Below are 11925 nucleotides of genomic sequence, written 5' to 3' on the forward strand. Positions count from 1 at the left end.
TGCTGTACGAGGAACTAAACCTAGGGCCTTATCCACACTGCATAGGTGCTCTTCTCCTGAGTCACATCCCCAGGGCAGACAAGGAACAGCAATGTCCCTGAAAGGCAAGGCTAAGGAGGGCACTGGGAGGTAACAAGTGCCCTCAAGGGCTGTGGCTAGAACTTAAAAAACTCCTGTCAGAACGAACATTTCTGGTAATATAATACAGATAGCAGGGGGAAGTCAAGGCTGACTTACAACCACTGTGAGTCACAGCGGCCCAAAAGCCTCATTGCAATCCACACACACACACACCCAAAACCTGGTGGTCCCTGTTCTCTACATAGATACCCGAGCGTGGCTCCGGATAGAAGAGGACACCTGGACCAACACCACACGCCTCTAAAGACAGCTTGCTTTAGTCCCTCTGCATCCTGACTGGATGCAGTAGCCATAAACCTTGCTGGCCTCCTTACAGGGACACCAGGGTGAGCCAGGCAACTCAGCTCATAGTGCATAAAACATCAACGCACCATTCATTATTCGCTTACAGAAACAGAGAATATTCTTTAGTAGTTAAGCCATAAAAGGATTTCAGAGCCGGGGAAAAACCTTAGAGACTACAGTTTTTAATGTTAGAGCCAATAATCAAACTCATCCACAAAGGATATGTTCTCCTCTCTGTCTCACTCCAGGACTCACTTCTTCCTGTCAGCCCTTTGAGAGTCTCACTGGGAGTCTGGGTAACAACCGACAACTCAGGCCCACATTTCTGTACGCCTTTGCTCTCCCAGTGTGGCCTTCGGTCCAAGCAAACCACAGGCTCGGAGGGAAGGGCAGCATTTCTGCGGCATCATCTCACCGCTGCAGGTGTGCTGAGCTAGGGCTCCTGGCTCAGAGGACAGCAAGTTTCTATCCAGTTCCCGTACCTTGGAGAGCGGCCCCGCTGCCAGAAGTTCGGTGGGCTTAGGCGAAGCAGCCCCTCCTTGTGCCTTCATTTCTTCGAGGTGTTTGTTCAAAGAAGTGAGTTTCACTTCTGCATGAAGTTTTATTTTTTTTTTAATTTTGTTATCAGCAGCTTTACGCTCCTCCTGCCATAGAGCAATGAAGACAATAAACGGGTATTCACTGTTGACCCAGCACACAGCTTACTCGCGGCAGGCAGCGCGTTACAGCACTTAGCAATGAGAAGGTGCTAACGCTCTAAGCGGATGAACTGTCTTTATCGAATGCTCAGTGAATAGCGAACGCCAACACCTGCAGAGCTTCGTCCTCCTGTCTAATGACGTCCTTTTAGCTCCACCACTAACTTCTCTGCATCAGCCAGGCGTTCCAGAACATCACCTTGCATGCTATTATTCAATTCCATGCCAGATGCCTGGTGTAATTCCTGGGATTTAGACAGAAAGCAATAAAAATAATGCACAGGAGAAAGGCAGCAACTCCCCGCAGGGACTGCTACATCCTCACCTCAATCGCTGGCCAACTCCTCTCTTTTGAAACTGAGCCCTAACGAATCCCACAGCAGTTATCCTTGCCATTACAATATAGTATTTTGTCTAATTTAGAGTGTTTGTTTTAAAACTTGATTTTCTAGCTTATGTATGAGTACTGTGTAAGTACACCTGCAGGCCAGAAGAGGGCACCAGATCCTATTACAAACAATTGTGAGCTATCATGTGGTTGCTGGAAATTGAAAACTCAGGGCCTCTGGAAGAGCAGCTGGTGCTCTTACCTGCTGAGCCATCTCTCCAGCCCCAGAACTTTTATTATCCTAATTTCATCCAAGAGGAAAATAAAGGGAGGCAAGGATTATAGTATTAAGTGGAGGAACCCCAAATTTAAAATTAGAGCTGAGTCGAGGGCTTAGCTGGTAGAGTGAGGGCCGCGCTTGCACAAGGCCTGGCTTCAGTTCCCGGTCCTGCAGCAACTGGCATGGATGGCAGCGCACACCTAGGATCCAACACTCAGAAGGCAGAGGCTGAGAGATCGGGAGTCCAAGGTCATCTTTGGCTAGCTACAGAGCAAGTTGAAGAGCAGCCTGGAATACATGAGACCCTGTTTCAAACAAAATAAATTAAATTAAAATAAGTTATTTGGAAATTAAAACAAAAGCCCTTAACTATTTGGCTTGCTGCTTGTCTTTGAAAAAGTTAATGGACTTCTTTTGAATCCTTAAGAGTTGGAAAACACAATGTAAACTACAAGAAAGGCAGACAAATTTACGGAAATAAACAGAGGTTTTCAAACAAAAAATGGTGCTCCGGTCCTCTTTACTCTTTACACTTTTCCCATGAAACATGAGCTATGTCCCTAAGGAGGAGAAAGAGAAAGAAAGGGAGGTGGAAAGATAGGAGGAAGGGGAGGAAGAAGATGTTAACAATAACTTCTTAAGACAGTTTGGTACTAAACTGTCTAAGCAGACAATAGAGACCCATCTTTCCCGGCTCATCTACACTTGGTTTCTGTCCCGACAGCTCTCGGACTAATAGTCCTTAGCACAGGGTCATTTACAGAGTGGCAGTGATTTCCTGAAACATCACTTCTACTTTGCATGAGGGAGGCTGCTCACATCCCTCTAGCCTAAGGTATTCTCCTCAGAGGAACACACAACGGAGGTCTTGTTACTCTGGATCTGGACAAAGTTACAGCTTCTAAGAGAGCTTTCATATTCTGGTCAGCATTATATCCTGATAATTCATGGAAAAAAAAAAAACATTTGCTAGTCCTGATAATCGGCCCAGCATCTCTGCAAGTGAAACAGAAAAGAAAATGCAACGATCAGTAAAAACAGATACAGGCTGCTGGAGAGGAAGTGAAGCAGACAGGTGCAGCTAGACATTAATACCCATATCATCTATGTGAGAGAAGGCACTGTCACTGGATTCAGTGTGAAGCTAGCTGTATGCATGGTGTAGGCACACCCTGTTCTGTTTGGGTGCAACACTGTAATCACCATCACTAGGAAGGAACTGACACTGACCAGGTAAGGCGACCTCGGAGCACAATGTGATGAAGCTGCTACATGCTGAGCTGGAAAGTTGTTACTAGCTCCAGATCATCATCCCCTTTCCATTAGCCTCTGGGATTTTTTTTTAATCAGTCCATCTTATCTTTTAATGATAATGTGCAAAATATTTAAGGTCTAGTGCTCCAGGTGGGCATGGGCGCACGTGCTGCGTCCTAATGTGCTGTATTTTTTACATTTCTCTAAAGAAATTCTGGCTCAAAAACAATTGAGGAATTCTAGGTCACTTTACCTGTTCAGCATCAGTTCCTTCACTTTAAGATGAAGACTAAGAAGGGCCAGTTAAAGACAACTATGCAGTTCCCTGACTCTGGAGCGGGTTCCATAACTGCAACTAAAGCATGCGTCTGGGAGGGCATCTTTCACGCAGCCAAGAGCTACAGCTCAAAGGCTAGGAATCCAAGGGCAGGAAAGCTGAATGAAGCAAGATGGTGATCCCTCTCTATGAGGCTCATCGCAAAATACAAATGCCAAATACACCCTTAAGGATCAGCAAACAGAAAACATTGTGGTAATAAGTTCACACAAGGAAAGCGGGACTGTCATCATTTTATAAAGCACCAGAATCACAAACAGAAAACTAAAACCAAGCTCCATGTGAAGGCCGAGCTTCTATAAAACAGTAAATAAAAACAAGCTTGTCAAGTTCACCCTCACTCCTGGCCACAAGACCTGACACTTACAGGAAGCAGTCCTATGAATTCAAATAAAGAGCCTGGGGCTGGAGAGATGGCTCAGTGGCTAAGATCACTGGCTGCTCTTCCAGAGGACCTGGGTTTGATTCCTGGCACCCACAACCATCTGTAACTCCAGTTCCAGGGGAATCTGGCACCTTCTTTTAGAACCTAGGGACACGAGGCACACACAAAGTGCAAAGATACACATGTAGGCAAAAAGTGATATAAATAAAACTTAAAGTAGAAACAAAAATTAAAAAAACTTGTTTTCTCAAAGCTTTCACTATCTATTGACTATTATTTTAAATATATGAGCCAAGGAGTGGTGGAACATGCCTTTAATCCCACCACTTGGGAGTCAGAGACAGGCAGATCTCTATGAGTTCAAGGCCAGCCTGGTCTACAAGAGTTAGTTCCAGGACAGCTAGAGTTGCACCGAAAAATCCTGTTTTGAAAAAAAAGAGAAAACCCAAAAACAACCCCCTCAAAAAAACAAAACAAAACAAAAAAACACAAAGTATTTGGTATGTAGTGTTTCACTAGGAAAGATAGAAATAAGGAAATAGACGGCATGTCCCTAACCACAGGGAACACAGTACAACATGCACAAGAATATAAGCCAAATAATCATATAGTAGAAGTGTATCCTGTTTGTGCACACTCCTGCATCACTAAGAATCATACAACAGAAGTGTGTCCTGTGTGTACACATTCCTGCATCACTAATAACCGTACAACAGAAGTGTGTTCTGTGTGTACACACTCCTGCATCACTAATAATCATACAGCAGAAGCGTATCCTGTGTGCACACACTCCTACAACACTTGCTTTGGAATTTGAATCACACACCCACAGAACATCACTGGGCCACTCCTCAAGTTTATGTCATGCATATTTGATTGCATCTCAGTGGTTTTGATTTCTTAATTTTCAAAGTGATCCACAACTGGGTTAAAGAGTTAATAAGACTGTGTTACTACTGGCCTAGAAAAATTATATTTAATATTAGGTGATTCCTTTACAATTAGAAAATGTTATTAGAAAGATAACATTCCATAATACAAAAACTGATTTCCTCTTAACTAAGAAATAAATGGTAACTACACAAGCACTGTCAATCAAGCAATGTTCCAGCCTTTACATAGACTTATTTATCCTCACTGTTTAACTGATTTTATCCAAAAAAAAAAAAAAAGAAGTTTAAACTTTTAAGCTAAAAAGATGTACTACCAATAGCCCTAATTTTAAGATGAGTAAACACCGGGAATTTAAGTAAAGCGTCTGTTATCACAACTCTCCAAGCTTCTTGGTTGGTGGGGACACACAAAAACATCCCGTTTTCTGAGTGACGTTCTCACCTTACATTCTTCATTCAGGATGAAAACAGGGGTGCAGGTGAAAACACCATGTTAATAGCGATGTAGTGGCCTTATTTTGTTGACTAGTAACTCCTTAAGCCAAACTGACGACTTATAGGCATAAGCCCTTAAATAGTTTATTATTTTTCCACATCTAGGCTCACACAGACATGAGAGCACACAGACACAAAGGGTGTTTGGCTGCCCATGACTGGGAACAATTTACATGCCCTCCAGGGAGGATTGCTAACTGTATGTTTTGTATTTCTCCAAGGGAGAATAATGCTGTAAAGCTGCCTGAAAGAGTAGGGTGGTGTGTTCAAAGCTCCTGTTTACTGAAAATGGTTTTTTATATAGATTAAATTGCTGTATCAAAATTCTTTGTTCAGATTTTGAAATATTTCGAACTCTAGAATATTTGCACACATATAAAGAGCCATCTTGGGAGCAGGACCCAAATTTATTTATTTATTTATTTATTTATTTAGTAAATTTTATTAAATTATAAAAGTTTCCATTTCCGCCCCCCCTCCCAACACCCTCCCACTCCCCCTCCTCCTCCCTCTTTGTCCCCCAGGGCAGTCAGGGTTTCCTGCCCTGTGGGAAGTTCCAGTTCCTTCCCCCTCCCTCCAGGTCCAGGAAGGTGAGTGTCCAAACAGACTGGATCCCCAAAATCCAGTATATGTAGAGGAAACAGGTCCCAGTGTCATAGTCAATGGCTTTTCAGAAAGACTTCGGGCCAGCCACAGTCAGAGAATCCGGCCAAATTCCGAGAATCTGGTTAGATCACGTCCTCGTTCAGTCCCAGTCCAACTGGCCTTGGTAAACTCTCATCAGATCCGTTCCCTTGTATCAGTGGGTGATAGCATCCCTCGCAGTACTGATTTCGTTTTTCATGTTCTTCCTCCTTCTGCTCCTCATTTGGACCTCGGGGGGCTCAGTCCGGTGCTCCAATGTGGGTCTCCGACTGTATCGCCGTCCTTCGCCAGATGAAGGATCTATGGTGATAAGCAAAATATACATCAGTATGGTCATGGGCCACGGCCGATTCAGGCACCCCAGGACCCAAATTTAAACACAAAAATCATTTATAGTCCATATATATTTAACACAGAGAAACTGAAGACAATTTTATACAGTATTTTTAATCATTTGAGGTGAAGTTTCACCGCAATGAATTTCCTACTGTTAGCATAGGAAGACTCACCAAGCTTTACTTTTGAGCCCTTCGTGTTTCAGACATTAAGACTAGAGATGCTGTACAATATTAAGTGGCAAAAAGATGTATTATGACTCACTTGAGGCGAAGTATGTATTACATATGTGCTTTAGCAGTCAGAACGTCTCTTAGGAGCAAATTATTTACCTTGCTGATTTTTGGAGTGGGGAAAGGTGACAGAGGTAAGAGGGTAGAACTGGGTTTACATTATTATCCTTTGGTTTTGAATTTACTTTAATCAAAAGCGCATATAGCTGATCCTAAACTAACTAAAATGGGAATGACTATTATAGGGGGAGGGGGAAGTGTACCTTAGCAACAAAGCGGTTGCCTAGCAAGCATTCGACCCTGGGTTTGATTCAGAGCCCTTAAAGGGGGAGGGGGGTCTTAGGCAGCCCAGCCTATTACATAACAGATGGTATGTAATAATCAGAAGTCTCACAAATAACTTATTCCTAATAGGTAACCAAGAAAAATTAATGATATTTTGTTAAAAAAAAAGAAAAGAAAAAAAAGAAAGAAAGAAAGAAAGGGAAAGGGAAAGGGGTAGTATCAACATCTCTTTAATCTAAATGAGCGGGGGCGGCAGGAAAAGAGAGGTGAACTTTAAAAGTCAGTGAGAAAGTTAAAAAGGAAACCTTCTAAAGATCATTATTTTTAGAAAGGGCTGGCTATATTACAGTAAAATGAAAAGTCCACACCCCAAAAGCGTGGGAATCCTCAGAAATGCTGACAATTGTCTTGGGAAACCAAGGAAGCATCTTCTATGTGATCTTCAAATTCTGTTGAGTTGGGCCATATTTTTTGTTTCTTAATTCCCTTAATTTGTATCTTATATTTGTATAAACATATGTGGCATACTTACAGAGGTATTCACACTATCTAAAATAAACATAAGATATACTCAATAAACATAAAATAAATATACTTGGAGAAACAGGCTCAAAGTGTTTTACCTATAGCATATGCAATTAAAATTGTTCAGGAACAGTGAAGTCAAATGTAACTGGAGCTAAGAAGGAAGCATCAAACGGTCTTTCTAGGATCAAGGAAGTAAAAGCAGTGTTATGAACACACTTCGCTTCAAGTCGGGGCCTCCTGGAGGCAAGAGTTCTACCATTTGGGTATACTTTTAGCCCCTGAAACTTTTGAGTTATTTTCCATTTCCCCCCCCCTACCTATTCCAAACCGTCTCACTTTTTCTAACAGAACATTTCCGGAACCTGACCCTATACAGCCCTTCCGACCATCCAATCCTTATTAACTCATGTTCTGGAAAGAACTCTACACTGTTAGAAACTCTTTCGCTGTCACCGTGCTCAAATCTGGAAAGTCGTCCTTTGTGTGCTTGGAGAATTTCCAACTATCTCCCAAAGTGAACTTGTTTATTATCCATGATTTTAAATATCTGTCCCACCCTCGAAACGGTCCTCTCTCCACAGACCAACTGCAGCGCTTTAAATACAGCAGGCAAATACTTTCTCCAGTCAACTAGGGCCCAACCTCCTGTTCTCCTCCTGCGACGCAGCGACAAACACACCCCCACACAGCCAACCCCAGGTTTTTTCCTCCAGAACTCCCTATGAGGTTCCTTTTCCTGCGAACACCTCTGACTCCTGGATCAACTCTCTCTCCTCATCTTCCCAGCCCATTAGTAACAGCAGGATCACTCGTGGGCCTCCGACTGCGGCAACAGCGTTGCCCTTACCTAATCTGACTCCCGCCGCCCCCGCGGGGCACAAAGTTTGTTCAGGGCCCGAGCTCAGGGCTGGGGCAGGCTCCCTCCCCGCGTCCTCGGCTGCGTGCCCAGGCTGGCTGCCACCGGCCGCTCGGACACAGGGCCGTGCACGCAGGACTGGCCGGCTCGCCCGCCTCCGGGGCTCCCCCGGGTAGAAAAGACCCTGCGGGCCGCCCGGGTGTCTGTGCTCCCGGGCCGCGTACGGCGGCGGCCACCGGGCTGCAGCGAAGCCCCGAGGGGCGGGGCGACCGGCTGAGCGCAGAAGCCCGGTGTCCCCTGGCCAGCGATCCGCGGCGGGGCGGATGTGGAGCACCCCGCGAAGCCTGCCGACCACACTCACCTGTAGGTGGGCGCCATCGGCAACGCCGGCCGCTCCCACGCCCGACCTAAGCCACATCAGCTCGGGAATCCCAAACTCAGCGAGCGCCTCAGCCGGCGCGCCCCTGAACCACAACCACTCTCCGTGGGACGGAAGACCGGACTGAGACTTCTGCTTCTCAGAACCGCGCACGGGCCGTTACCATGGCGACCAGGCACGCCTGGTTTGTAACTTACTGTGTCACAATGGTAGACACCAATCGATGCCCTAAAACCTTCCACTTCTTCAAAGACGGAACCAAGGGATTCTAAGGAGGAGAGGCATGGCGGATGATTATGTGTTGGGGTGTGACCCGAAAAGAAGATCCAAGAAGGCCGGGTGATGCCAAGAGGGTGGGTGTTCTGCCAAGATCAGGTGTTTGCTGCGTAGATTGGGAGTTCCGGTTTCCCCTAATTTCTTACGTACTGCTGTTCCTGCTAGAGATTATGGCCCAGGCTTTTGAGGAGATTTTGGACTAGGGGCACCAGCTGCAAATATTGGGATTTGTGTGAGACCAACCCGGAGTAGAGCCTGAGACTTGGTTTAGTATGGCTTTTTAACTTTGTGATAAAAAAAAAAAAAAAATGAGAACCAGAGACAGGGCTAGTCAAAACAACAGCAATTTAGCAACGGTCGGACGCCACAAGGCATCCTTTGCTGATATCGCTCAGGATGTGAGTTTAAGAGACAGTGAAGATCTGGAAGGTGGCGCTTCAGCTGGGATAAGCAGACAGATTTAAGGGCTCAGGCTCTGAGAAGAGTCACTGAGGAGCTCCAACAAGAGACAGATAGCGCTCGTCAAGTACTCCTTCACCTTAAAAGGCGGGCAGGAGGCGGAGGGTGAGGACACCTAGCCAACTCCTATGACTTCAGACATTCTTCGTAAGAATGTTACTATGAATTTATGGAATCTCATTGTACACCAAGCACTCAGCTAGCCCACTATATTTGCAATCTCGTCCTAATGATCACACAATCTTGAGGCTCAAATAGTAGCTCAGTAGGGTATCTCTTAGCTGCTTATTTAAAGTTGTATATTTACTATATATATTTGCCACCTAACATAACTATCTTCTTGCCTTATCACAGTTTATTGTATGAAATCCTGGGGTTTTTGTCTCTCTTGATCTCAGTTGTATCTCCAGGTCCCAGAATAGTACACAGGAAATACTAAATGTCCCTTGAAGCAATATTATGTGTGATTATCTTTAATTTAAATGCAATATAATAAACTTCAAAACACTGGTTTATACAAGGTGTTTTGGGGAGAGACAGAGCCAGGATAAGAGGTGAATTTTATCTCTTTGTATACATACCTACATTTAGCCTTAGATCTTTCAGTTTTAAGGTCTCTCCTTACATAAGTTATAAAATTATCCAGCAAGCATGGCCCTACCTTCTCTTGGGTGGGTCCAGACTGGTCATTCCCAGAGAACTGGAGTGAATACAAAGGGAATGGAATGAGGAAATGTGGAGAGGTTGGAGCTGAGCTGAGCTCCTTAAAAGCTCCTTCAAACATCATCATTGAAGGATGGGAATGGTTTAAAACGTAACCCAGCTGCAGCACACTGACTCTGAGAGATTGACAGGGATGGAAAACAGTAATTTAGGAATTATCCAGGTGTGTGACACCTGGCTTTAATCTCAAACAAGCCTTTAATCCCGACACTTGGGAGACAGGCAGGCAGATCTCTGAGTCTGAAACCAGTTTGATTTACAAATGGCGTTCCAGGCCACTCTGCAGCTATGGTAACTTGCATACTATCTCTCAAGCTTGTCAATACGCCAGGATGGATGGAGGAGCACACGAGGCCTCTGTAGGCCCATATTACCTACCTGGTGTGACAGCCAAGTTCCCGGACCATGGTTGGTTTCCAAGGCAGCTACCATCCTGCCAGACAACCTGTGGCTACCTAACAAAAGGCTCAGGACTGACTGCTCCTACTCTTTTGTTATTATGTAGATCACCTGGGAACAGGTGTGAGTTCCAAGCTGGTGACTGAGTTGCAGGTGTGACTGTCCTCCTGCATCCACCCCCCACCCCAAAAGAGAATATTAATGAGCTTCCACCTTGGTTTACCTGGGGGAAACCAAATAAAAGATGTTTGGATAATAAACGCGGGTGATCTTCAGGAATGAATGAAACCTGAGACTCCCTTCCAGTATTGCTGTGTGAACTGTGTCTCAATTTTTCCCGTACCTCCGCATGGTTCCAGAGAGGGAAAAGTAGCTTATCTTGGGGCATCGGACCCCTACAGGCCTCACTTCTCACTAAATAGCTGCTTGCAGCTAATGCCTGTTGGGGAAGGGCGTCAATATTTTTCAGGGATGTCACCATTAGTAAGTTATCCGTGATTCAGGAAGCATAATCTCTCACCCATGCACATACAGGCAACCCTAATTAAACTCAGTGGTTTCATTGTTTGTTTTTTAAAGACAGCAGGGGGTTGCTGGAGAGTTTTTAGAGGGTCAGGGAGGGGGATAAAAGGTGAGGGTGTTCCTGATCAAAATGCATTACATAGTGTAGAAATGAAAGAATAAAAAGTTTTTAAAAGACTGTCTCACTCCTCTGAGTTCCTCTTACTCAGTTCCCTTCCCCTTGGCAGTTATTTTCTCAAAGTCCCCTTCATCTTCTTCTATACCAAATACAGACACCCCAAACTTCCTTTGGCCTTGTTTGCCATCCAGATGTACTTCCAGATGTACCTTCAACTAAAACTTATCAAAATATTTGTCAAATATATAATTTGCATGTAAGTATATCACATGTATATTGTATGCCGTATATACCACAAGTATAATCTGTACCAGTGAGTCATATAATCTTATGGATTAGAAAAGAAAGTGGCCAACTAAAGGCTTTTTTATTGAAAACATTGTAAGAGGATGGAGACAGCTGAGTCATTAAGAGCACTTGCTCTTGCAGAGGACCCAAGTTAGGTTCCGAGGACCACTGTCTGGTGTCTCACAGCCCCCTGTAACTTAAACTCTGGAATCTGACACCCTTTTCTGGATGTTTTATGCACAAACCTCCACATGGTCATATAGATACACTCTCATACAAAAAAAAAAAAGAAAGAAAGAGAAGAAAAGAAAAGAAAAAGAAAAAGAAAACAACAACAACAAAAAACCCAGTAATTGAACTTATTTTCCATTATCACTTCTAAAAGGAAAGATAGCTAAGCATGGTGGCATGTCTCTAGTCCCAGTATTGGGAGGCAGAAGCAGGTCGAACTCTGTGAGTTTAGGCCAACCCAGTCTAGTGAATTCAAGGCTAGCCAGAGCTACATAGTGAGACCCAGTCTTTAAAAAAATGCATTATTTGGGGGGACTAGAGAGACACCCAATGGTTAAGACTGACCGCTCTTTCAGGACTCAGGTTCAGTTCACACATCCACATGGCAGATCACAACTTTCTGTAACTCTAGTTCCAAGGGATCCAGTACCCTCACACAGACACACATGCCAACAAAACACTGACACACATAAAAATAAGTTTAAAATACATTATTTTTACTAAAATGTATAAACTATAACCTACTGTTTCCCTCTGCTATTTCTCTGGTT

General features: G+C 44.2%; 1 long non-coding RNA gene across 1 annotated transcript; it reads right to left on the bottom strand.

The window, feature by feature from the left end:
* Window positions 1-588: 588 nt before the first annotated feature.
* Window positions 589-8695, bottom strand: LOC125396317 (uncharacterized). Its single transcript, XR_007230776.3, has 2 exons — window positions 8341-8695; window positions 589-2037 (listed from the first exon to the last, which is right to left on the bottom strand). It is a non-coding gene; the product is annotated as an uncharacterized LOC125396317 (long non-coding RNA).
* Between the last annotated feature and the right edge of the window lie 3230 nt (window positions 8696-11925).

Source organism: Myodes glareolus, chromosome 14 (genome assembly GCF_982192425.1).
Source record: "Myodes glareolus chromosome 14, mMyoGla1.1, whole genome shotgun sequence".
Taxonomy (NCBI): domain Eukaryota; kingdom Metazoa; phylum Chordata; class Mammalia; order Rodentia; family Cricetidae; genus Myodes; species Myodes glareolus.